General features: G+C 43.3%; 1 protein-coding gene across 1 annotated transcript in view; it reads left to right on the top strand.

Moving 5' to 3' along the window:
- DMTN (dematin actin binding protein) overlaps positions 1-26930 on the top strand; it is a 335689-nt gene that overhangs the window by 204854 nt on the left and 103905 nt on the right. The window contains exon 2 of the mRNA XM_085633833.1: positions 18271-18349. The gene's annotated coding sequence lies outside the window, so the exon portion shown is untranslated. The remainder of the gene's footprint in view (positions 1-18270; positions 18350-26930) is intronic.

Here is a 26930-nt window from a genome sequence, read left to right as displayed (position 1 = left end):
TCTGTGTGTCCCGTTCTGCTATGTGTTTTTGCTAGGGTTATGGTGTATGGGGGGCAATAATGTAATCAAATCTCATGGAGGTTCTATTAACATTAATCATGCATAGGGTATATATTAATTTAGATGTTGGTACCGTATAGAAGAACCCCCTTCACCCTTACTTAAGAGGGGTATATTACTAATTTTAAGCTGGAAAGAGACACCTAATTTCTGTCATGGCTGCCTTAAATGTATGAGGCTATAGTCTTATTTAGAAAGTCATTCTTAATATGTCATGCTAAGGTGTTTCATTGCTGCGACCATGTATGTGGGTTTAAGCAAGTTTCCTCTGGATGTCTTCAGTCATCTGCATTTTTCAATGATGACCCACTTCATCTCACGGGGGGGATGTTTTTGTTCTAAAAAGTTGGCACTCATTTTTAATGTGATACGATGGCATCTCACATTGCTCCTGTGCTCATTTATCCTGATTTTCACTGGTCTGGTTGACAATGTGATGTACTTAAAGTGACCATGGTACGTCATCACGCCAACGTAACCTTGGTGATTGCCCTTGTCCACTCCCTACGACGGTAAATATGGAGGCAGCAACTTCTCCCCCTATCTTTATGATCTGCCGGCCCAACAAGGAGCGCAGCCCAATGATGAAGCGAGCAACCATTTTTTGGGCAAGGGTTTGTGCTCCAATAAGTTAACACTTTTTCTGACCTGCCAGGACCCGATTACCTAATATAGTAATCTGGAGTCCTACAGCAGAATGGTACACCTTTTTGTTTTATTGGTAGATTTATTATATAGTGCCTGATGTCTAGAATATTGACTACCACAATACAGTGAAGGTAAGTGAAGTAAGCACTTGTGGGCGCATTGTAGAATATCAGGTATATTTATTGGTAAAGAGCAGACAGCTTGAACAACCACTCCAGTCGGATGTCAGAGAAGATCTGCCAACCATCAGAAGTGGAACACAGAGTGAGAGAACACAAGTAACATTCCACAAGTGACATGTCAAAGTGAACAATATGAACACAACACACCTTCCCCCATTTGAAAAAAAATTTTTTTTTTTAAATTACAAAGTAAGCTTCTTTTAAATAAACAATCAAAATCGAACAAAATCGTTCATTTTAACAGGTAGTTTCCTAATGCGAGAACTCTTCCTTGGAACAAACATTTCTTTGTTCTGAGCAGGTATGCATTTTACAGGAACAATATTTTGGTTCACAATGGGAACAGTAATTGGTTCCACACAAGCATCCGAAGATAGAGTTGATTCCACTATAGTGTCACTAGCACCAGGATCAGAAGTATTAAAATTATTAGAAGATGAAATAGGAGCATCAGGTTCAGAATCAAAACAACCAAGAGTGTCTAGAAAATTCTGAAAATCCTCCTTTTCATCAATAAACTCACTATCTTTTTGTGGAAGGACAATTGGTTTACTTACTAGATCATTAGACCTGTACATAGATACCCGTCTGAAATTCCAAATTTTCCCACCTTGTACTCTGACAGCTTTGCTAAATACTTTGGTTACTTTGACAGGATCAGACCATTTAGACCATCTCCTATCACGACCACTGAATTTAACACGTACAAGATCACCCACTCTAACTTTGTGGTTTAACGGGTGGTTTTTGCAATTATTTTTCCTCATTTTGTCTTGCTATTTCTGAACACGTTCTTTTACTAGGGTAAAATCCAAAATTGGGTCATGAGGATTGCTTGTTTTCAACCACCAAGGCATGAGCTTCCAACTTGGTTTCCTGCCTCTTAACATTTCAAAAGGGGAACAGCCAGTAACTGAGTTAGAGGATGTACGATATGTAAGTAAAGTGGCTCGTAAAGCTTTTCTCCAGTCAATGCTACTCTTGACAGCAAGCTGTATGGATTCTTTTACAACTCTTTTGAAGCGTTCAACTTGACCATTAGCCATGGGATTATTTGTGGACAATACCGCATTTATTTAAAAACATCTCTAGTTCTTTACTTATGAATTGTGGACCATTGTCAGAAACGAGTTCAGCGGGAAGACCTTCACGGCTATAGATATTATCTAAGAATTCCACAACTTGAGTAGAGGTGATTTTGTCTACGACTTTGACTTCTGGCCACTTTGAAAAATAGTCTACTAGCACTAGAGCAAATACATGTTTGGCAGAAGGAAGGCATAAAGGACCAATTATGTCAATACCCAGTTTTCTCCATGGTCCTTGCGAATATTCGATGGGAGAAATATCTACAGATAAAGGCTTGACTGACTTGTCACTTCTAGAACACTGTACACATTCTCTAACCCATCTATCCACCATGGTATCAATACTGGGCCACCAATAGAATTCCCTCAAGCGTCGCTTAGTGCAAGACATGCCCATATGTCCTTCATGAGAAAAGTCAATCAATTTTTCCCTGATTTTTTGAGGAGGAACAATTTTGTCACCTCTGGTTACAATCCCATGTAAAAACATAAGTTCATCTTTGATTTTGAAGCATGAACTTATTTCTCCACACAACTTCCTTTCTTCAGGCCAGCCATTTTGCAAGTATTTTACAGCATTATTCAGAACGTTGTCTTCCGACATGGCCTTTACCCACATTTCTTCCGAGGTGGCTTCAGAATTTGTACCATAATTAACATCTTCTATAGTGTAGGCTACATCACACTCCCCTGTGTCCTTGTCAAGGTTTGGAACATCAGGCAATAGTAGCCGAGACATGCAATCAGCATGTACATTCAGACTGCCAGGAATATATACAACACAACATTGGTATTCTTGCAATTTGGCAGCTAATATCGCTAGACAAGCTGTAAGAGTTCTGCCACCTCCAGCTGCTAACATATTAATTAAAGGTTTGTGATCTGTCCTTAGTTGAAACTTTGTGCCCCATAAAAATTGTCTGAAATGCTGAGCAGCCCAAGTGCAAGCTAGTAATTCCCTCTCAATCGTGGAATAATTATATTCCGCACCCCGCAAAGATCTGGAGGCATAAGACACTATGTACTCTTCTCCAAAATTCTTTTGTATTAGCACAGCACCTAAACCAGTGCTGCTAGCATCCACCGCTACAATGCAGTCCTTTCCGATAGTAAAAGGTCTCAAAAAAGAAGCAGAACTGATTTCTTTTTTTAGTGCTTCAAAGGCTAATTTTTGATCCTCACCCCAGACAAATTTAGCATTTTTTTTAATAACATCCGTAAAGGAAATACTTTTGATGAATAATTTTGTACAAATTTGCTATAGAACTCAGTTAGACCTAAAAAGGAAAACAACTGCTCTTTGGTGGTAGGTGCAGGCACCTTGGAAATGCTAACTACATGGTCTAATTTCGGTTTAATGCCTTCACTGGATATTTCATGTCCTAAATATTCAACACTATTCCTTCTGAATTTACATTTTGAAAATTTGAGTGTTAAACCTTTCCTTTGTATACTGTTCAAGACCGTTTTTAAATTGAAATCATGCTCCTCAAGATCTTTTCCAAAAATCTAAATGTTGTCTTGGAAGGCAATTGCACACGAACAGCCTTCCAAAACTTCTTTCATATGTCTCTGAAAAACTGAGGCAGCACTAGCTAAACCGAATGGCATACGTAAGAACTGAAACATGCCTTCCGGTGAGACAAATGCTGTTAAGCATTTAGATTCCTCATGCAACATTATTTGGTGGTAGGCACTGGCTAGATCCACCGTAGAAAACATGCAGGTACCAGACAGGGTTGAAATCAATTCGTGTATGTTAGGTAAAGGGTGTCTGTCAATCCAGATCTCTTTGTTCAAACTGTGGAGATCAACACACAAACGAAGATCCTGGTTGCTTTTGAGGGAAAGAACCACTGGAGAAACCCATGGGGAAGATTCTATAGGTTCAATAATGTTCCGAGTAACCAGATCTGCTAGCATGTCTTTCAATTTGTTACGATATGCTAAAGGTACGTTGCGAATTTTATGTCTGACGGGAACAGCAGAGTCTTTGAGGATAATTTTATGTTTAAAATCAACATTATTTGACACAAATGCCTCATTGTCTAAGGAAACACTGTACACAGGTGGTGAAGCATTGGGATCTAACTTTATACCCAACTCTTGTTGGTGTGGCCATCCTAGTATGGATACTTCCTTGGTAGCTACGTACACTTTACCTTTAGTTTTTTTTCATTTAAAGTCCAAATCTGCCCAAATGAATCCCTCCAAATCAATCTTGTGCCCCGAGTAACTACCAAGTCTGATATCAGGGGGCAGTAATTCTCTGGTTTCCCACAATTCTTCAAACACATCCTTGCCAATGAAAGAATACCAGGCACAAGAATCAATCATCATTGACACCTTTTTTCCATCGATTAATATTATACCAGAAGGAAAACCTTTGCAGTTATTCTCGCAAACACAAGAAATACAATTGAATTCACTAAATTCTGCAGAAATGTCTGCATCTTCACATGTAACACAGTTAACTTTCTACAAAGACCTGCACATTTTCCCAAAGTGACCTGTTTTCTTGCATTTAATACAAATTGTATTCCATGCAGGACAGCCTTTGTAGTTTCCTACGTGATCAAAACTACCACACCTGTAGCAAATTACAGGATTTCTCCTATTACCAAATGTATTGTCTTTAAATCCAGGGTCTTTTCTATTGACAATTGGTAATCTTTTAGAGGTGAATTGGTTCTTTACTAATGATACCTCTGATACGGAATCTTGTACTTTCACATTTTTTGTGTGTGGTTGACCTCTGATCTCGCTGACAAACCTTTCAGACTGTTCAATCCCCTTGGCAATGTTGACTACGGCACTTAAAGACGATTCAGTGCCCAACCACCAACTTTCTTGTATCTTTTTACTCTTGGTTTTCATCATTATTTGGTCTCTGAGTTCTTGTTCGTAGTTAATGGTACCAAATGCACAAGAACCAGCTAGAGAACGTAACGCAGATACATAGTTCTCAATAGGTTCATCTTCTTTCTGAGCACGAGAATAACATTTGAATCTCTCCATTACTACATTTATTTTCTTCCCAAATCTAATACTCATTTGTTTGACAGCAACTTCAAATACATTTACTACTTCCGTGCTATCAAGAGGAGGTAAGTTATCAAATTCTTTAATGCCTTGAACACCTAAGCAATGTCTTAATAGATAAAGTTTCCTTTTGGGGGAGCAACCATCCTCCTCTAAAACTTCCACATATGCTAGAAACATGGGATACCATAAGTCCCATTCCATTTTAGGTTCACCAGCAGAAGGTAAAAAATGTGGAGGTGCTGAAATATTGGACATTATGGTGATAATGGAGGCGTAATAATAATACCAGTATTCTATCAATAGATACTGTACTATAAATATATATTATGAGCTTATTAAATACCCAGTACTTTCTTTACTTTATATAGTTGAAACCTGAAGTGTGTAAATCACCGATGTGAATTACACTTGAGAGGGAACTGAACATACAAAAATATATGTATATATATATATATTTTTTTTTTTTCCTTACTTGAGAAGGTGTGCGAATCACCGATGTAATGTTCGCACCGTTTGGCGTTGTATCTTCAAATAAAACAAGGAAAGAAAAAAAAAATCAATAAAGGAGATCGCTTGTTAAACGATGTACCAGCGGTGAAACTTCCGATAAATGATACACATAAGATGGGTGCGCGTGACATCATCACGCTCCCAGGATTCAATGTGGCATTCTAATTCCCGTCATCCTCTATGTAGAAGGAACTCTGAAGCGCCAAAGAGTTCTGATACAGGTGACGGCTTGATATTATTTTTTTAAATTTATGTCGTTGTATCGTAACGCTAAATGCTAAACATGTCGAAGTATGCAGTACAGACAGCTAGGACACCTGCCGCAGGCGCAATCAGAGCGCAAAATCTTCAATACGGCCGCTGTACTCAAAACAGAGTATACTTGCGTCTATGTTAAATCAAGCAATGACGACCCGCAGTCACATTCCTTTAGCGCTTCTCTAACAGACAGACAGTCATACTCCTCTAGCGCTTTCCCACAATGATTTAAACTCCCCCAGTTTCAATCACAAGCACATCTCCTCCATACAGTCGCTGGTGCATTCACGCACAAAGCGCATAAAATAGAAAAGTACCTTAAAATTACTTTTAGAAAAGTGAGCGTTGTCTTCTCCTGGACTCCCGCACGTCACCAAACGTGAAGTAATCACTCGTGGGCGCGTTGTAGAATATCAGGTATATTTATTGGTAAAGAGAAGACAGCTTGGACAACCACTCCAGTCGGATGTCAGAGAAGATCTGCCAACCATCAGGAGTGGAAAACAGAGTGAGAGAACACAAGTAACATTCCACAAGTGACATGTCAAAGTGAACAATATGAACACAACAGTAAGTGTATATTGGTAGGCGTAGATTTAATATAATATCATCTCAAGTATATCGACTACCACAATATCGGAAAGTTAACTTTTAACATAGGTCGCTATAGATTTACTATTCTTACCTTCGCATCTAAGTACATAGAGCATATATGCATGTGGTCAAGATATATAGATGTGGATTAAACCTACCTATTACAATATTGTGGTAGTCGATATTCTGACCATGATATTGACAGGTCTACATTTATACCTCAATATTGTGGCAAAATGCCTTAATGGCATTGCTACATGTCATGTTATGTCATGTCATATCATACTATTATATGTTAACAGAATTGTATGGTGCTGTTTTGCTCTTAGAAAACTTTGAGTACTGCCAGGATCAGATATCTCTACAGACAGTTCTTGAAGATTCTACCATATATCGGTATTTTTTTCTGTTTGAGTGGGATCATCATTATGGGTGTGGGTAATATATTTTGTTATAAATGTGTGCAATGTTCAGCGTTTTTTGGGGTGTGTAGCTGGGAATCTTGCCAGCTGGTAGGATTAACATGTGCATAACCTATCTTGAGGTGTGTGTATAAGTTAACTTAGACTATGGATATATATTCTAATTTTTTTGTGTGGTACCTGTGTTTGTTCATTTCATGTGTGGCGGTTAAATCAAACCTCGGGGAGGTTAAGGAGAATGAAAATAATTTTAAAAATAATATATATTTTTTTAACTTACCGTACCGCTGCGCCTCTTCTCCGTCTCTCTTCCTCGTTGTTCAGCACCCCACCAGAACAGAACAGGAGGCACACCCAAGCTCCCTAAGCCAATCACAACGTTGCAATGCAGCGTTGTGATTGGTAAGCACCCAGGCTCCCCTAAGCCAAACATAATGCTGCAAGGCAACGTTGTGATTGGTCTGAGCACCGTGATTCGGTGCTCAGCCAGGGAATGGCAGCCTGGGCATGTTCTTCACCTAGGCTGTGATGCAGCCTGGGTGAAGAACATGGTAAGTGCGAATTAATGTTTAGCTGAGCCTAGATGGCCGGCCAAACATTCATGCGCACTTGCAAAGTGTACTTGCCACTCCCCCTGCTCCTGTGTCAGAGCAGCCCTTCCCGCCCTGCAGAGCTACCGCAAAACAAAATAAAATGATAATAACCTCGAGGTAGTATAATTTTATTTTTCCTTTATTGTGCTGCTGCACAGCAGTGGGTTGACACTCCTTTGCCTTAGCGAAGGAGCCGCCACTGAGTTTACCTCTGCAGACTTCTAGATGAAGGATGTATTTTGGTGTTTTGTTCCACTCTCCTACGTTTTGAGTCATTCTCATTTCCAGATGTCACTTCCACATGACAGAAACACCCTAGTACCACTATCAAAGAGCTGTTGCTGTACTTTTTTGGATGTTGCATTTGCAAAGCGCTTCCTTATGAACAAATTGATTTTTCATGTAGTGATCTCAGTCAGTGGAAAGCTCGCAGGCTCGTGATGTCGAATTATGCATAATTTAAAGGTGATCTGCTTCAGGACATTTGAGGACATATTCGGGTTTATTTTTTTGGTTGTGTTTGGCTTATTTGAAAGCCCTTGAATTGTGTCCTTTCACTTTTTCATGATCACTTAAACTGCCCATTATCTGCAGTATGTATTTTGCAGGGTTGTACTATCGAGCCTAAGAATATAAACATACTACAATATCGTGAACCTATTATCAAGGGGCAAAATATCAAATGCCTCATAATTCTGGATTTGGTATTTAGAGGCACACTCTCTTGCAGGTAGCTTATAAAGACCTTCCTGATCAGTGCAGATCAATATACCCTCTGCATAACCTGGTTTTTAGGTAGAAGCATACAAGACAGTGCAGCTGTCTGGTTTGCTGACCACATCTTGGGGACATTCAGAAAGCTGACCTAGGAATGCATTTCACCCGTTTCTTACATTTGGCTGTGTGTTTTGTAACTCACATTTTCTGACTTTCTATTGGTTTGTTCTATTTGCTTTAGGCTGTCCAGTGTGATTCCTTCCACCCCATTGCCCAAACCTTGTTTACTGTATTCTATGAGCTCACTTTCTGTAAACAGGCCTTTCAATCTTGTTCTTATCATGTCACATTTGTTGTGCATTCAAAGAGAGGGGTCAAATGTTAAGCTCTTTCTTCCAAGGGAGCTTGGTGTTTACTTTTCTTTCTCTGTACTTCATAGTGAGATAATTTATGCGACAATCCTACTGAGTATCCATGTAAGAGGAGTGGATGTAGGATTTCTTTTTTCTAGGACACAGCGACAAAAAATTAATTGTGATGATGTTTCAGAATATATCAGAATGAGTTCAAATGAAGCACATGTGGTGGAAACAATTATTTAAATAGAATCAAAACACATTAATACACTAGGTGATGACATTTGCACACATTATCGTTTGTGTGCAGTAAAACCATAGTTCGGTGCAATTGCAGTTTTCATTTGAATTGAAAATGTGTTGTCTGTAATGGCAGTGTGCTACCACACCATGCATACTCCACACTACGCCACTCCACTCCACTCTATGCCATGCCAACCCATTCTATGACACTCCACTCCACTCCACAAAATGCCACTCCACCCTATGCCCCTCCACTCTAAGACACTCTATGACACGCCACTCTACTGCACGCCACTCCAATCTACGCCACTCACTCGACAACACAACACAACACATCACTCCATTCCCCTCCACTCCACACCACTTACCCCACTTAAACAAACTCCACTTAAATCTATCCCACTCCACTCCTGTGTACCCAAGTCTACCCCACACCACTCCACTTTGCTACAATCTACCCCAACCTACTCCACTCCAATCTGCCCCACTCCACTCCACCCAATCTACCCCACTCCACTCTACCCTCTCCAATTTACCCCACCCCACTTTACCCAACTACCCTCCATTATACCTCACTCCACTCCAATCGACCCCAGTCCACCCCACTCCACTCTTCCCGTATCTACCCCACTGCCCTTCAATCCACCCCAGTATACCCCACTCCACTCTACCCTGATCTATCCTACTCCTATCTACCCTACTCCATACTTCCCCAGTCTAATCCACCCCAATCTACTCCACTTAAATTGACCCCACTCCACCCCAATCTTCCTCACTCCACCCAAATTTACCCCAATTCAGTCTTTTACACTCCAATCTACCACATTAATCTACTCAACTCCCCCACTCCAATCTATCCCAATGCGCCTCACTCATTCTACCCCACTATACGCTAATCTTTCCCACTCCACTCTACCCCATTCCACTCTACCCCAGTCTACCCCACTTGAATCTACCCCACTCCACCCCACTCCATGCCTTTAACTTTTAGCCATGCTGAACAGCAGCCACACTGGTGTACATAAAGGCTAAAACACATTGCCAAAGCCAATAGCTCTAGTATGCTTGTTAATATCTTGTCATGCTATAGGAGTCCTAGGGCAGGGACTCTAGAATGGGCCTAAGGATCAAATGATGAATGATGAATATGATAAAGATGAATGGGTTCTGGGTGTACCTCAGTCTTGCATTTAGGTTTGGGTGAAATTGTGTACATTTTCCTAAAGAAATTTCAGGAAATTCCATGAAAATGTTGCAAAATGATGCAGAATGTTATTTGCCAGTATCACGCTTCACTTTTTTTTTTTACCTGAAGGCTCAACTTGACTAAAAAAAGTCCTTTGAGATACCAGCAGGAGACTCATTCAAGGAAAAAATGTCTCTTGGTGAGACATTTTGTATGAACCTGTTTCTCGATTGTATCTCACAACACTTTTTAATGTGAGGTGTGTGCTTAGGTAAAAAAATAAATATGTGAAATTGCATAATTGTGAGAAATTTCACACATTTTGCATAGCATAAATGTGGGAAATTTCCAATTTTCGCCAGCATAATCAAAATTTCTCCCAGGCCTACTTGCATCTCAACCCTGATTTAAAGCACTTGCCTCTCGTCTCTCCCTACCGCTCTCTCTGCCTCCCAGAAGAGTAGCTTTAACTGGTGCAGCAGATACAGTGACATCGGGGTCCAGTGGTGTGAACAGAGCCGGACTAGCCGTAGCGGGCACTGGGCGTTTCCCCAGTGGGCCACCAGGGTGGGGGCCAGTTTGGGACCCCTCCGCCATTTTTGTTAACGGGCTGGTTTTGCAGCATAGCTGCGATATCGGCCCCCAGTAACAAAAGCAGCTCCAGCCCCCTCTACCCCCCGGTGACCGGTCCGACTCAATTGCCAAGCCAGTTTGCGCTCCCAGACCAGCCCTGGGTGTGAAGGGCTCTCTGCACTACAATTATGGCTGTATATCCCTGCCTTAACAAGGACTAGGAATCTCCCGTCCATTTCTTGAATTTGGGGCCATGGCATCGCTGCTTAGGCCCTGCATCCACCGTGTCCTCCTCTCTTTCACTCTGGCTTTCTCTCGACCCTTGGTTTTTCTCTCTCTGAACACAGCCTGCCTCCTTTCTTCCTCTCTCTCCTTCCTGTCTTGCTGTCTCCATGAAGATTTGCTCTTAAACATCTAATTTCACTTTGTGTTTAGTCTGCTTGAATTACAAAACTTATTTTCATCTTCACACTTTGCATCAGGAGCAAGAGAGAGAAAGGCAGAGAAGGGACAAAGAAGGAGAGAGAGAAAGGTAGTAAAACAGTGACAATGTGAGAAAAGCATAGAAGAAAAAGAAGCACACACACACACACACAACATAGTATACCTATTATTATGAGGATGGGCCATTGACTGTAAGGAAGTGTGTACAAACGCTATGCCAAGGGTGAAGTGGACGATGCTAATTGAAAATGATAACCTTCTAGAGCAGATGAAGGCAGAGGTGGAAAATACTTTAACAGCTATCTCTATTTTAGATACCCAGGAGGACATAAATGGTGTTATTTTACAGGCGCACAAAGGATTGTTTAATAAGCTTAAATGTTTTTTTAATAAGACCAATAAGTCTAGTAGCCGAGACATTTTAAAGTCAGCTCATTGGTACAATAAGGAGTGTAGAGTAGCCTATAAGAAACTGTAACAAGCTATAAGCACAAAATCAGTGGATGAGATTAAATTGGCACGGAAAATGTATAAAAAAACTCAACATGTAGCCAAAAAAGTATTTGACAAAAAACGATGGAATGATCTTCTGCATGCGAGTAATGGAAAAAGCATGCAAAAATTCTGGAACACAGGGAAATGGGGCAGTGGTGAATCTAGACAAGCCCCAGACAACTACGTTTCACCGGACCAGCGGGTCTCGTATTTTGAGGCACAATTTGCTGCTACACCCGCTAGTTCAATCCATCGTCCCACATTCGAGTCTGACATTACTATGATTTTTGGGATTGGGGAGGTCGAAATCGTCCTGGATGCGATTCCAAAGGGCAGAGCTCCCGGCCCCGATTGCATCCTGGGCGATTTATTTAGGCACAGTAGAGCCAACTGGGTTAAATACATTCACATACTTGTCAATGCAATAGATAGTGGGGCACCCATCCCAGAATCCTGGTGTGGTGCGGAAATAATACCAATTTATAAAAAGGGGGACCGCACATGCCCAAGCAATTATAGGCTAATAAGCTTAATAGATTTGATGCAAAAGATTATGGCCAGGCTTTTATTGTGCAGAATCCAAACCTGGAATGCGAACATGATATTCTAGCAACACTACAGGCTGGATTCCGTTCGCATGTTAGCACTATTGACCAGGTTTTTAGATTTATGCTGCTCTCCTGGCGAACTGTAATTATTGCAGGGGGTACCATGTATGCAGCGTTTAGAGACCTCAAATCTGCGTTTGATCTGGTCCCCCGCAATAAGTTATGGGAAGCACTGAAAGAACTAGGGATGCCTCTAGAACTTCTCGCCTTAATTGTAAAACTGCACGATTCAAATTACGCTCAGATTTGCTGGGGCTCTCAGGGAATGTTTTCGGAAAGGTTTCCGGTAACAAAAGGGGTCAATCAAGGGTGTGTTCTGGCCCCAACTCTTTTTCATTCTTTATAAACAGGGTTGTCAACTATTTCTCCACATATTCCACTGATGCACCATCACTTGATGGCATTAAGGTACCCCTACTGATGTTTGCCGATGATACTCTGATTTTATCTAAAACACAGAAAGGCTTGCAACGAGCTCCAGAGAGATTTAAGGTTTTTTGCAGTGACCACAAGCTCATAGTTAATGTAGATAAAACAAAGTTCATGGTTTTACACAAACATAAAGTGGTGAAAGGGAGAGTATATAAGAATAATGTCGATCTGGGAAAAAAACGATATTTTTACGTATCTCGGGGTTACCCTGGGAAAGAAGTTAAATTGGAAACCCCAGATTGATATATTGGCCCTAGGGCATGCCCAACTTGCGGGTGTCCTACTAAAAGAGCATCGGCTTTCACAAACAAAGCCGGTATGCCCTGCACTAATGATTTACAATGCTAAGGTTAGGGCCTCGATTCTATATGGTGCCGAGCTCTGGGGTTTCGAAAATATAACTTCTTTAACTACAGCCCAGAATAAGTTCCTGAGAGCTGTAACAGGTCTTCCACAATCCACTCCTCTTAAACCCCTTTACCTAGACTTGGGCTGCTGTGCAATCAAGGAGATAGCTCGGTTTAGGCCCATAGCATATTGGAGAAGGCTCTGGACTACTCCAGAGCTGTTACCCTATGCCAATGCATTAAAGCATGTAAGAGAAGCTGATCCATCATGTAAAATCTTATGGTTACATAAAATCAAGTGCAAATTGGCAGACATTGGGTTTAGCCATTTGTGGGAGGATCCAGTAGGCAGTACGTTTCCATCTAAAAAAGCTTACAAGGAAGCCTACTGGAATGTGGCCAAAATAAAGTGTTTGTCATCCACTCAGAATACTTCCCTTACGGGTATTTTCCTGGAACACAAGTATGACTCCAAGTTTGAGTCCTACTGGAACTTTATATCCAAACCATGCAACAGAAAATTGTATCACCAATTCAGGGATGGCTCACTTCCGATAAAACCATTCACATTAAAATGGCAAAATACAACGGACATTAAATGCCCATCATGCCGAACAATGGATGAGTCAATCCCCCATATATTGTTCGTATGTCCAGCATACAAGTGCCCCAGAAACAAAAGTCTTAAGCCAATTTGTCTAAACTTGGGCACCAGATCCAGCAAATATGCACTCCGTATTCTGAAGACTAATACGCATGAACATATAGCAATAGCTACAGCCAAGATCTTGAGCTGGACGTGGGGCATCCGAACAAACAATTTGAAGAAGTTAGGTGCAACGAGTGGTAACTGTAACTCTTAGAAATGTTTAAGTGTATATATAAATACTTATTGGGTAGCTGCTGATTTGTAACAGGATCGCGTTCCATTCATATACAATATGATAATGAGATTATGGAATTGTGTATTATACAGGTCGATTAAATTATGTTATTGAGAAATAAGACCGTAATATACAATCAAAACTTAACATTTTATAATCTTTTTAATGCTTTTATATTTTTATGATTTTTTAAAACATTTTTTAAAGTACCTTTTTTATATGTACTTGTGAAGGTCTGTATTGTATTGTTTTATGTGTCTTTAATGATTGAAATAATCTAAATAAAGACTATTTGATTTGATTTGAAGTGTGTATTTACTATTCTAACTCCACACACGCTTTGATAGTAGAGTAGGTTATAAATAAGGCTCCCTGTTTTTCGTTTCTACTGATGTTTACAGATAAATACAGACAGAAAACCATTTATTTTCTTGTCTGTATTTATTTTTAAATGTGGATAAAAACAGAAATCGGGTGTTTTTTGAGTGATTCCAAATACACTTTGCCATGACTGTCAGGCCAATAACTGTGTGGATTGATAGATAAGGGGTTTAAAAAAGAAAGGAATTTTAGTAAGAAGACTTACACAGCAGTATCTAAGCACAAGGCTGATACTGAAATGTGCATATTTTCATATAAGTGCATTGATTTATCTTCTGCAGGTGTTCATATCACTGAAACCGGGCAGGCATTCAAGCATGACTGCATATTTATTGGTTAAATAAATGCGGATATATACCAGTTTCAGCTTTACTTTTTTTCACAAAACTCATAATAAATATGGATAAATACAGATAAAGTTGACAAAAAATAAATATGGATAAATACAGATGGAAATGACCCAAACATAAATACCATAAAACCGGGAGCCCTAGTTATAAAGCAGACCGAGGCAAATATAAATGCACTTTTAATTTTTTGATTCACTTTTTCTAAAATACCTAAACACATACACACACAAAACACACAAATACACACACATATCTATTATTATGTGGACCGGCCATTGACTGTAATGAAGTGTGTATCTACTATTCTCACTCCACGTGCTTTGATAGTAGGGTAGGTTATAAAGTGGACCTAGGCAAATATAACTGCACTTTTAGTTTTTTTATACTCACTCTAAAATACGTAAACACATTATCCTACCAGGACCGGTCCTCCTGAATGCACGGGTCCGCTCAAGCATAGTGTTTTCAGGATTTCTCCCTCTCCCTCTCTCCCTATCCCTCTCCCTCTTTCCCTCTCCCTCTCCCTCTCCCTCTCCCTCTCTCCCTCTCCCTCTCCCTCTCCCTCTACCTCTACCTCTACCTCTACCTCTCTCCCTATCCTCTCCCTCTCTCCCTCTCCCCCTCTCTCTCTCTCTCTCTCTCTCTCTCTCTCTCACACACACACACACTCCCCCTCTCACTCTCTCTCTCTCACACACACACTCTCTCTCTCTCCAAATTTAACACTGCAAGGCTAATAATACTATAGAGGCGTTCAATCTTCTGAAGAGGGGGTGCAGGTAGTCCCCTATATAACTACACCGCACTGCCCTCTTTTTAAGAATTGTTTGCTGTGTCGTTATGGGTGAAGGTGTACTGAACCAATAGCCTGGGGACAGCCACACTAGTGGCCAGAAGTACAGTTCCAACTCAGGCTTTCGGTTTCTCAGGAGTTCATTATTACTAGAAGCACTGTAGATGGGCTCTGAATTTGCCATAAATTCGTGAAGGCCTCATTTCCTAATCAATGTAACCAGATCCTTGGCACTCTCAGTGGCGTAGCAAGTGTGCCATGAGCCTTAATGCAAGCAGAGAAATGGTCCCTTGGTGTCCCGGTTTGTAAATAAATCCAGCATAGATTGAGCTCCTTAGTAGCCTTGGCCTTAGTGCCACTGCACCTGCTGAATCATCGATAGCTACTGAACTGGGCATTGTCCTTGCTACCCCCTAGTCTCTTGAATCATGAATGAACTGGCTAGAACAGAAAGAATCCGCTTGCCAGGGCCTTCTTTACTATCTGCATGTTCTTCTCCTTGCTCTTCCTTCACACACTCGGCATCAAACAGGAGCATTGTGGGAGAAAAATGTGGGGATGAGGTCAACCCTGTAAAGCCATCTGGTGTTAAAGGGAGTATGCCGTCACTTCTGCTACCCCTGGCATTTTTGGTAATGCAAGTGTGTAGAATTGAAATGCCAACTCTTTAATTTTCAGACTACACAAAGGCTTATCTGGAAGTAGTGTGCGTTGGCCCAAAAAAACACAGTATCTCATTTTTTTCCAGACTTGAGCCCTGGATGCTCCTCCGTGGCTCGGCCTCCAAACAGCCTCAATCTGATTGCACACAAACTGCAGAAATTAGCAGAAGAGCAGGACTGGGAAACATAGCTTTTGTAAGGGGATGCACACTGCTACAACAGAAGATGGGAGTGAAAAAAGAGAGGAGAGGAAATGAAAGCGTGGGGGCAGAAAGACAGGGTGGGTGAAATAAAGCATAAGTAAAGAAGGCGAGAAAAGAGGAATGGTGGAGAACGGATAAAAAAGAGAAAGGGATAGGAAAGGATGTTGGATAGTAAATGTGGGTAAGGGTGCAACGTCTGCATAACGTTTGGGTAAGGAGAGGGGAAGCAGAGGGGTAAAAGGACAGCATGGAAGAGAAGAAAAACAGACTATAGAAGGAGAAAGAGTAAAATAGAGAGAGGAAAAGGGAAAAAGAAGAAGAATAGATGGGGAAAAAATAGGAATGTTTTGACTGGCAAAGTGAAGGGGAAAAATTGAGGGAAGGAAAGTGAGAAAAGGAGAGAAGAAAGAGGTGGGGATAGAAGGAGAGAACTGGTAAAAGAAAAGCAGGAGGTGAGGAGAAGCAGAGAGTGGTGAAAGAGGAGGAAGTTGTGAAAAAGGGGGAGTAGTGGAAAAGGAAGAAGAAGTTGGGGATAAAAGAAGAAAAGGTGGACTGGCATGAAGAAGAGGGAAAGGAGAAGGTAGATGAGGGGGAGAAGGTGTGCAGGGAGAATGAGACGATTGTCTAAATATGAGTAGAAAAAAAATGGAGAGGGGGAGAGTTGGCATGCTTGGCATGGGTAAGGGTGCAGTGAAAGAAGGAGTGTTTGAAGGAAGAGGAGACATAAAAAAAAGAGGTGAGGGGAAGAAAGATACTGAGGGTAGAGTATGTGTGAATAATGGGCTAAGGAAAGAAAGAGGTGTAGGAAAGAGAGAAAACTTGGCAGGAGACGAGAGAGCAGATGGAAGCCAACGTGGAGAATAGATTGCGTGTAGGGGTAGAGAGAAAAGAAAGCATGTGGGAGTTCATCATTACAGGAACTTTGTGAAAACTGTGCAATATGTGAGTAATGTGCCATTGTGGAATGTAGACAATGTGAACCTGATTCACAGGGTAACTTACACTTTTGAGGATGTTTAGACTTTGGAGTAAATGTACTACTTTTGGTATTTACAAACTCTGAGTGTAAACTAAATACAAAATTACAAAAGTGTAAATTACTTGTCTCTACCCCCAGAATAAAGCAATTGGCTTACTCTTGTGTGGGTGGGTGACGTACCTCCCTAAACCCCTCCCCGACCCTCTCTAAGCACCTTGCAATCCTCCCTAATCCCATCCCCTTTAGCATTAAATATGCCCCTTCTCCCGCCCACTTCCTTGTGTACCTCCTATATTTACTAATAAAACCTAAACCTTCATGTGCGGAGACTCTGCAGTCAGGCAGATAATTCCACACAAATAAGTGTAGTTAAAACTTACTTTTTGTCACACTTTTTGTAGCACTATAAAATGTACTACAAAGTGCTGTATGTTTACTGGGCCATTGCTGTACTTCAGCAAGTTGGGTTACAAGGGCATTGTGTTTTTTGCTTAGATTGAACTACCCAGGTTCTGAGGAGTGCATGACTACCCTATTTGTTTTCAATTTAATATCCTATCATTTGGATAGCATTGACATGCTTTCTTAATTTCTGTGCCTTTTAGTATGATTTTTAGCTTTCTACCAGGGTGTGATCGTGTTATGTATGATTGTTTGATTGTGTATGGTCTGTAGAGAGGGTTAAGTGTCTACTTTATTAATGGTTCATATTAAATAATTTTAAAGGAAAATGTGGTTGATCTTGTTAATCATCTTTCTAGTATGTTAAGTGTATGGATGGGTGTGCTAAAAGACTCCATTACAGAGAGGTGTGTCAAACTGTGTAACGTTTGTGTGAATTTATAAAGAAATGTCACAGAATTATAGGAAATTACACTTGCAGTACTAAATGTAATTTTGTGACCTTACTGTGTGAAAAAAGACACCAGATACTGGCAGGCGACCAGCTTGAGAAGAAAATGTCTCTTTGTGAGCCATTTTCTCCCCAAATCAGTCTCTTCTCCTCTGCCTTTTTTCCATTTACAAAGCTCACGTAACTTTCACCCCGTCTGACCCCAAACAATTCTTCAGCCGTGGTTACCCCTCTGTAGCCAGGCTAGTGCAGATCAAAAGCGATTTCTGTTTGATGCGCACAGACTGCTCTTGGTCACACCCTCACTCCTCCGTGCAAAAGGGATGCTCGACTGACCTCCTCTCCCTCTCCGCTTCTCCTTCAGAGGGACCACTGAGCCCGCACAGAGACGGTTCGTACTGCCCACCCGGCCTGCGGAGGGATGCTGAGACACCGAACACCTGGTAAGCGGGAGCTGGTCTGTGGGCGGGTGGAGCTTGCACTGCTGCACGTGCCTGTGTGGGTGCTGCCCACGCCGGGCTGTGTGAGGGAATATTGAATGATGTGCTGAGCCTACTCTCCGGGTGAGTGTGCAGCTTGCAGCCCTCGCATCTTACTCGAATTCGTGAGTATGGGTGTGTGCGCGCCCGAGTATGTGCGTTGGGTCTGGGTGTATTTATATCTTCTTTATGCGTGTGGCGTATGAGCGGAATGTATCGTGTGTGGTGTTTTATGTCGTGTGCACCCGTGAGTTTGGTGTGTGCCTCGTGTCTGTGTGGTGTGTTTGCACAGGCAGAGGTGTATTGTGGAGGTGTTTTTGTGCGTGCGTGCGAGTGGTTGTGTATGGCGCGCGCATGTGTGTACAGTGCACGTATGGTGTGTGTGTAGTTGAGTGTGTATGTTCTTCATATAGTATTGGGGACATGCTATTGGTGTAGTGTCTAAGTCCTTTCCATCTCTGTTAACTGTGAGCTGGGTGTGTACTGTGTCCGTATGATGTGTGCGCGCACGTGGCTTGGGGTGTATTGTGCGAGGTGTGTTTGTGCTCGTGTGAGGTGGAAGGTTAGTACTGATCAGTGTTTAGACTCAAACGTGGATGTATCGAGAGGCACGGTTGCTGCCAGCGCCAGCAGGCGGTGAGGGGTCCTAAGATGGGCATGTACCTGCTAAGCTGCTTAAAGCCCCTCTAAGCCTCGTCTGATGGAGGTCTCGTTAGATTGAATGAGGCGGTGGAAGGGGCACGGGGGAGCGTAGAATGTAGGTTACTGGAGACAGAGGCTGGCCTGCAGGGAAATGGCAGCTATCATGAAATCCCAGAGCCCCGAAGGCAAGTATGGTGAGGATTCGCCTGACACGTGGCCGACTCTTTCATATCTCTTCTGCCTTTTTAAGGGCAACACCCTGTCAGTAAATCTCCACATGTTCTTACAGGCCTGTGCACCAAAAGAGCGCGAGTTCAGGTCAGTTTGCACAGTGAGAGTTCAGAGGGGTCTAAACTGGTAGATTTACAGGGGCACAAAGCAAGCGGCACAGAGGACCCAGAAGCGCATGCTTACTTGTGAGTGAGGGTTTAGAAGACTCCTAGATGCCAGGAATCAGAGGGTCCCGAAAAGTTACACTTCAGTGTGAGCCAAGAGAGAGTGCCACCAGGGGCCATATGACAGAGAGTACCCCCGGGGCGCAACTGGCATGTGCACCTGCTTTGCTCGCCCCCTGGGCACTTTGATATTAAAGTAGGGGCCGCCGACGCTTGTGCAGCCCCTTCTGTAATACAGATAGTGCTGGCGCACTTGTAGCACCAGCGCTATCTCAAGCGGGCGTTCCCTCATTTGCTTGGGGGCATGGCCCGTATTGTGCAGGCGGGCGCTAAGAAGCTGTCAGGAGGCACTCTAAAAGTGTTCCATAAAAAGCGGTGTACTTCTGGTGCCATATTATGATAAGGGTGCACTTTTCCTATTTGTGCCACGTGCACCTTCAAACATGTGCACCATTCGCATACCGGAAAGCTGCACCTTATTATATAGAATGCGCTGCCCTCAGGACAGCTGCGACCTTTTGCTTCCCTGGGGGCAGCACATTCAAGTGAAATGCAGAGCAGCTGCTTTAAAGCCGCTCATGTTTCACTGTAATGGTGGCACTCACCTTCATGGATTAGAGGTCCCTTTGCAGGTGGGTGAAGTGAGTAGTTGCACCTGCCTGAAACGGGATGTTTTGGGGGGGTCCATAGGATTTCGCTTCATCCCTTGAGAGGGCTGCCCTCAGGGGGCACAATAACAGTGCGCCACCTGACAGTTTCTTTGCCTTTGCGCCTGCATCCATAATACAACATGGGTGCAGAGGCAAAGAGAATCCATCATTTGCATAGGGCCATGCCTGCATGCAAATGAGGGTATGGCCTCTTGAGATAGCGCTGGCTCATTATTACAAAAGGGGCTGTACAAGTGTCTGCAGCCCCTTGGGTAAAATCAAAGTGCCCGGGGTCGCACAAAGCGGGTACACATGCCAGTTGCGCCCCCGGATCCCTTCCTGTAATACGGCCCCTGATGGCAGTCGTCTGGTACTACGGACCCCCCAGACATCCCCTTGCAGGCCGGTGCAGTAGCTCACTGAACTGCATGTAAAAGGGATCTCTAAACCCTCTGTAATGTGCCGGCAGGTTGCTGCCTGCACAGTGAAACAAGGAGCAGTTTTGAAGCAGCTGCTCCGTGTTTCACTTGAATGATCTGCAGGAAAATAAAATCGTGACAGGTGTCTGTGCTTTTCCGGTGCTGTCATTGATGCCCGCTTTGAGACTTGAGCTGATCTTGTCACTTCCGGACAATTCCGCATCTACGTTCGAGCCCTTCCTAGACCAATCCCTACCTATCGCCCACTCGCCTCCCAGAATATTTCACCATCCCGGTGGCGATGTTCTTTATTGACGTCATGTCCTACCCCACTATTTAGGGTCTACTTTCAGAGGAGGCCATTTTGGGGGATTACAAGACAGGCGAGTGAGCCAGCAAATTAACAGGGGGAGCCAATCCAGAGCCAAACCAAGCCAAAGGTCTGGCGTGGCTCTGAGTGCTCAAGTAAGAGCCCAGCCAAGAAAATGTTTGGCATTTAAATCATGCACCAAACATCATTAAATAAAATGATAACATGCAAAAGAGTTTCACTTCAGTACATCAAATGATATAATTGCATTGAAATGTATCTCAATGCAAGTGAACATGAACTGATTTTGAAGTTAGAAGCATCCTATGGTCCTCACTGCCCTGATGACAATGTCATTAATGAATTAAGAGTCGTCAGTTGTCAAGAGTGACTTATATCTGGGCTAGATTCTCATAATATACGGAGCAAGGCTATGGTCTATCAAGTCAAACACAAGAGAGAGATTTCCCTAGGATCGCACAGTTTGGTCATGTCAGGAAGCTGGCAGGGATCCTAGGCTTTGTGGTTTCACTGTGGGCAGTATGTGGCTATCTCCTTTCTCTCCTGCTTTTCATCAAAGATGAATGCTTTGCCTTTAATTCTTGGTGCACAACGTTAGAGTATGGATGCAGGCAGTTAAAACATGAAAACTCGGCTAAGTTTGGGAACGAGTGTCCAAGAAGACCTTGAGCGGAGCCAGACATACCAAACTGACTCATGCACGGCTCAAGCCTTCAGTGGTCTCCCACCTCTACATCACACACTATGCCCCATTTATAATAATTTTACGAAATCCCCTCTGAAAAACATTTTGTTAGTCACATTGTCACCAGGCACCTCAGGGGACATTGATTCAAGTATGACTGTGTTGCTTTTAGAAACAAAGGTTGTTGCGCGTTCAAGGCAAATTGACTCCACAGAACTCACCATCTGTGCTCGGGGCATAAGCCTGTCTCTTCTACATATTCCTAAGTGCCCTAAACACGGTATGTTCATGCCCACTGTGGTATTTTAAATTTTATTTAAACTATTATTTTGCAGTTGTGTAGGCAGAGTCGGACTTTGCTAAAATAGCACCTCAGGCAAAAACGCCTTTGGAGCCCTTCCTTATCCTTGTGCCCTCTGCTCTCCTCTATCTCCCCCGTCTTTAATCTATTCTAAGCGCTGTAAATACCGTGGGTTAATTTTACACATGTAAATAGTGCTGCTGCACAACACTTTTTTCCATACGAATGGAAACCTGGTCTGGTGCCTGACACTGTTGTGCCCATTGTTCCTGCATGAGCAAAATAATCACAGGAGGAAGATAAACCTCTTACCTTGCTGTCTAACTGGATGTTGGTGGGGGTGGAGGTGAGGGGGCTAAGGGGCAGAGCTGCTGGTTGGTGAGAGTGAGGAAAAGTCTGCCATATACCTTGTCTGTCGCCTCCTTCTTGCTACTGCTGGTGATGTTAGTGGTGCAATGCATTTAGGCGTAGGGAGCTTTTGTGTTGAGATGTCCGGTCCTCTCTCACCCTCACTTGAGTCCTCCACTTAGGTGCTACATTTGAGGTGAGGTGAGATGCAATGGAAGGGGAGCGGCTGTGAGCGGGAGATGGAAGTGGGAGGAGAGAAATGGAAGGAGACTAAAGGGAGGGGACAACACTATTTCTGCAGTGCCTGGTGAGAACCTGCATGCGTTGGCAGCCTTTAGTACAAACAAATGATTAAAAGCAGTTTTTTAGGTAAGCTCAGTGCGCCCAACTGAAGCTAGGCACCTAGAGACCAGCTCAACCATGTCTAAATCTAGCCTGCGTATATAGCACAAATTTGGCAGAAAGCCAAACATGCTTTTTAGATACAGGTACATTAAGGGCTAGAGGTACAAAGTATTTTTACGGTCACATTCAGAGTTTGCAACCACAAAAAATGTATTTTCAAATGTATTATTCATTTATTAACAGTCAGTAAACTTTACTTAATCCTAAAAAGAGAGATTTCAACGTCTTCCAAATTGTAGTTTTCATGGGGGGTGTTGTAGGCATCCTGTCCAAATACCAATTTTATATGCAATTTATCAATTTTCTGCAACCATATTCTGGTTGCAAAACATTGAAAAGTTATTGACTGACCTGTTTCCATTAATGAAAATGGTCTGCATTAAAAAAAAAACATTCACTTTATTGAAAATCAATCACAGACATAGTGCTCTACTGCCCTATGAGACCCCTCCAATCAGAGTGAATCGCAAATTGCAACCTACTTCGTCAGTATTCTTGAGGTAGGCCAGAATACAACCCACTTCGATTTAGAATTTTACATAGCACGTAGGTTGGTTTGTAATATTTTGTACAGGTCATGAATTACGTCCAGATTTTTCCCGAACCAGATCTTTGTACATCTGGCCCTAAGCAGTTTGCCCGAAATCACAGAACAACTTTCAAAGTGGTAAATGCCAGTAAATCACCGGAGAGAACCAATTTCATGTTCTTTCTGCTGGATTATGGTGCAGAGACCTCACTCTGTCTGAAAATGGATGAGGAATCCGGCTTCAAGGCACACTTGAGCACAACTATTTCCTATACAGAGCTGCTTGCTTTCTCTGGATTTTGCCATGCTTTTTTATGCTATTTTGGAGAGGTTTGGTGAGAGGGAAGCTGTGTATATCCCAGCATGCAGAGAAGGTGCATAAAAAAGCATGCCAAGAGGACACGTCCAGAGGAAGTAAGCAGCTCCAAATCTGAAATTGTTTTACTCAAGTCTGACCTAAAGCAGGAATCATCATCTTCCCAAAATGTGTTAAACTTAGGTACTTATAGTTAGATCTGCGTTTCCATAAAAAAAGCATTAATTGGTTTGACAAGAACCTTAGTGCCGTTTGCTAATCTTCATGAAACTTTCCCCCCAAAATTTGAATCGGCCTCAGATCCTGCTTGGAAAATTTCGGGGTGATCCATGAAGCATGGGGTTGAAAAAAAGAGGAGTCCTAAAAACAAAATTTCTCCCTTTGGAATGCGATACCACAAAAACTACTTAATGGAATTACACCAACTTTGGAAGGAAGCTAGATCTTGGTCAAGAAAGTCTTCATTTTGTGATTTGGTGTAAATCCCTTCAATACCTGTTGAAAAGTTAAGGTTGAAATAGTTTTTATAGCTGGACGGTTGGGTTTGCGGAACTCTAGTGAGAGCTCCACAAACACAACTTCAAAAATAGAGCGTTCTGATCGGCCTAGGGGGCTTTTCTCCATGGGCCACCTTGCTTCTGCAGGAGTGAGGTTCTCGAAGGATTGAACACTCTGATTGACTTGCTGTGTGTGACATGAACAAAAATATTTGCGGCGGCCATTACAGAACTCGAGGGACTTAATACCCAGTCCTGAAAATGTATAAAAAAATAATTTACAGGGGCAGGGTAGGGATTTCCTCCCCCCCCCCTCCCTCACACCGTATCCCCTGGGTGTGGGGGAGGGGGGTATAAAAAACAAAAACAAAATCAGCTCCCATTATATATCTTTTTACTTTAAATGACCCTCGGGCTAGGCCAGATCCTGGGGGTCAATATATGTCATTATTTGGGGAGGGAGGCCTATGTGTGGCCCCCCTCCCTCAGCCAATTTTGGCCTTGGGGACCCCATCCTCTGGAGCCTGCTGAGTTAAAGTAAGGGAGGGGGCATGTGACTCCACTTCCTAAGCCTTGTAAGGCCCCGGGGACCCTATTCCCAGAAGATGATTTTTTAAATAAGCAGTGGAGGTGCACAGCTCGCTTCCTTGAGGGCCAGAGACCCCATCACTGGGACCATTTTCTTTTTAATTGGGATGGGGGTGTGCAACCCCCTCCTCAAACCTTTTTATGCATGGGGACCATATACCCTGGAGTCGTTTTATTTTTAAATAGGAGGGGCATGCTGCCCTCCTCCCAGACCTGAGCCCTCTGTTTTTTTAAAGAGGAGGTGGCACTCAGCCCCCATCCCAGAGCTTTGAAAAGCCCTGGGGACCCTATCCCTGTGTCTCGCTGATTCACTGTGTCCCGGGGAGACTACCCCCTGGACACTGTTTTCCTGGGAGCGAGAGTGAGTCCAGGAAAAAATAGTTTGCTCCCACCGGGCGCAAGCTGCAAACATGCTCCAACCTGGTGAGGGCACTCATTTATTTCCATGCTCTTGCAGGCAGGGGAACTCAGTCACTATTATTAAACATTGCATTGTGTGAATTACTGAAATATACATTTGATCTGATTGAGATTTCTAGCCACAGATTCATTACCGTAGAATTTTCCCCAGGTGTCAGACTGGATCCGGGTTTTTTTGTGAGCAGTACCCCTGTACATCCGAAGGTGGCATAAGGCTCTGTGTGGTGTCACAGTGCCTATATAGGCAACATCACAGTGCGCTCCCGACAGTTCTTTTTTTTCTGGGCCACTCAGCCCAGATCCAGAAAGGAGTTACCCCCAGCCTTTTCTGACGGACCCTTTTTTCAACTTATTATTGAAATTTTATGTGAGATTTGTCTCCTTGGGTGTGTCAGGTATGTCTACTAAGAAAGCTAGTTTCAAGCCATGTGGCACCTGTCACTGACAAATGTGGGTGACAGACCCACATTTGGTATGTCTTTGGTGCCTGGAGCATGACTGTGACACAAAGAACTGCGCCGATTGCCTCACCATTTACCTCAAGGCCTTGAGGGAGTGGTCCCTCAATCTGCTCGCCATGCGACGCCTCAACTGTCTCGATCTTGGTCGAGAGGAAGGTCCCGAGATCGGTCATACAGCCACTCCCAATGCTTGTCATTACAAGTCAAAGTCGTCAGGGAAATTGGGTAAGATCCACAAGAGGAAGAAGTCGAAGTGGTCTTTGGCTTTCTCTCATCCATCAAAGTCTTCTGAAGGAGAAGAGGGAGCGTCAGAATTCTAGGACTGGCTCCATGGTAGAGCCTGTGCTTGTGCCATCTCTGCGCTTCGCAGAATTTGATGGATTGACCTCCACCCAGCTACGTAAATTCTAGGAGGCTACGCTCCTCATATTTGGGTGGTCCATCCCTGTTGGAGCCCCTCTGGTCCTTGTGTGCTCGGGAGGAGACCTACTGATCTTTCACTGCAGAGTTCAGCCTCTGCACCAGTAGGAGTCTTTGGATCCTTTGATGGACCTGGAGCGGCACCGGTCATACCACTTTGACCTTCCCCAGTGCCCACTCCAATGCCGATGCCCCATGCGCTGCCCCCCATTACCATTCCGACTCTGAAACAGAGCCAGAGCGACATCATCTGACACTGATCCTGGTGCTGACTGGGGGCAGATCCCCAGATCAAAGCAATTGCCTTATTCCTGTGGCACTGGTCTTGGTGAAGACTGGGAGGGGCCACTGGACCCTTCTGAATACCAGCAATTAGATTCAACTGAGGACAACATCTGGTATAAGGATCTGGCGGATGCCAGCGGTCTGGACACCTTCCCAGATACTGATTTGGTCTCTCTCCCTGCCATGGCTATGGAGGAGGGTGCCTGATTTGCAGTGGTGGTGAGAAGGGCGGCTAAGGACCTGGACCTTCAACTGCCCTTTGTGGCTGTCAAGACGAATTTCTTGAAGGAAATGCTTCAACCGGAAGTCACCAATTCTAAACCGTTTCTCCCTTTTAACAAAGCCCTCACAGACGTCCTACTTGGGTCTCTTTCCAAGCCATGCACATATGCTCTCCTGCATAGGACAATTGCCCGCCACCATAGTATCACCCAAGGGGACACCAGTTTCCTCACTCAGCACCTCAACCCGGAGAGCTTGGTGGTCCATGCCTCCACTTCCAGAGTAAATCCTGCCACATTCCCTGCCCCTCCACCAGACAGGGAATCCAAGAGGCCGAATACCTTTGGGAAGAGGATGTTATCTTCTGCTAGCCTGGCGCTGCGGTCAGTGAACACCACATGCCTTTTGGGAAGTTACTCTCATACTATCAGTTACTCGGTTGCACAGATGCTGCCAATGTCTCAGAAAGGACCCGAGCCATACTCTTTAGCCATTGCCGGCGGGAGGGATGCAGTTAAGTTTGCCATTCGATGTGGGCTGGACATGACCGACTCGCTGGTCATAGTTATTTCATCATTGGTGGCCCTTCAGTGCCATGCCTGGCTGAGAACCACTGGCTTTTTGGGGGATG

This window comes from Triturus cristatus, chromosome 11, assembly GCF_964204655.1.
Source record: "Triturus cristatus chromosome 11, aTriCri1.1, whole genome shotgun sequence".
Taxonomy (NCBI): Eukaryota; Metazoa; Chordata; class Amphibia; order Caudata; family Salamandridae; genus Triturus; species Triturus cristatus.
The sequence above is the reverse complement of the archived record's forward strand: the minus strand, read 5'-3'. Positions and strand labels throughout refer to the sequence as shown.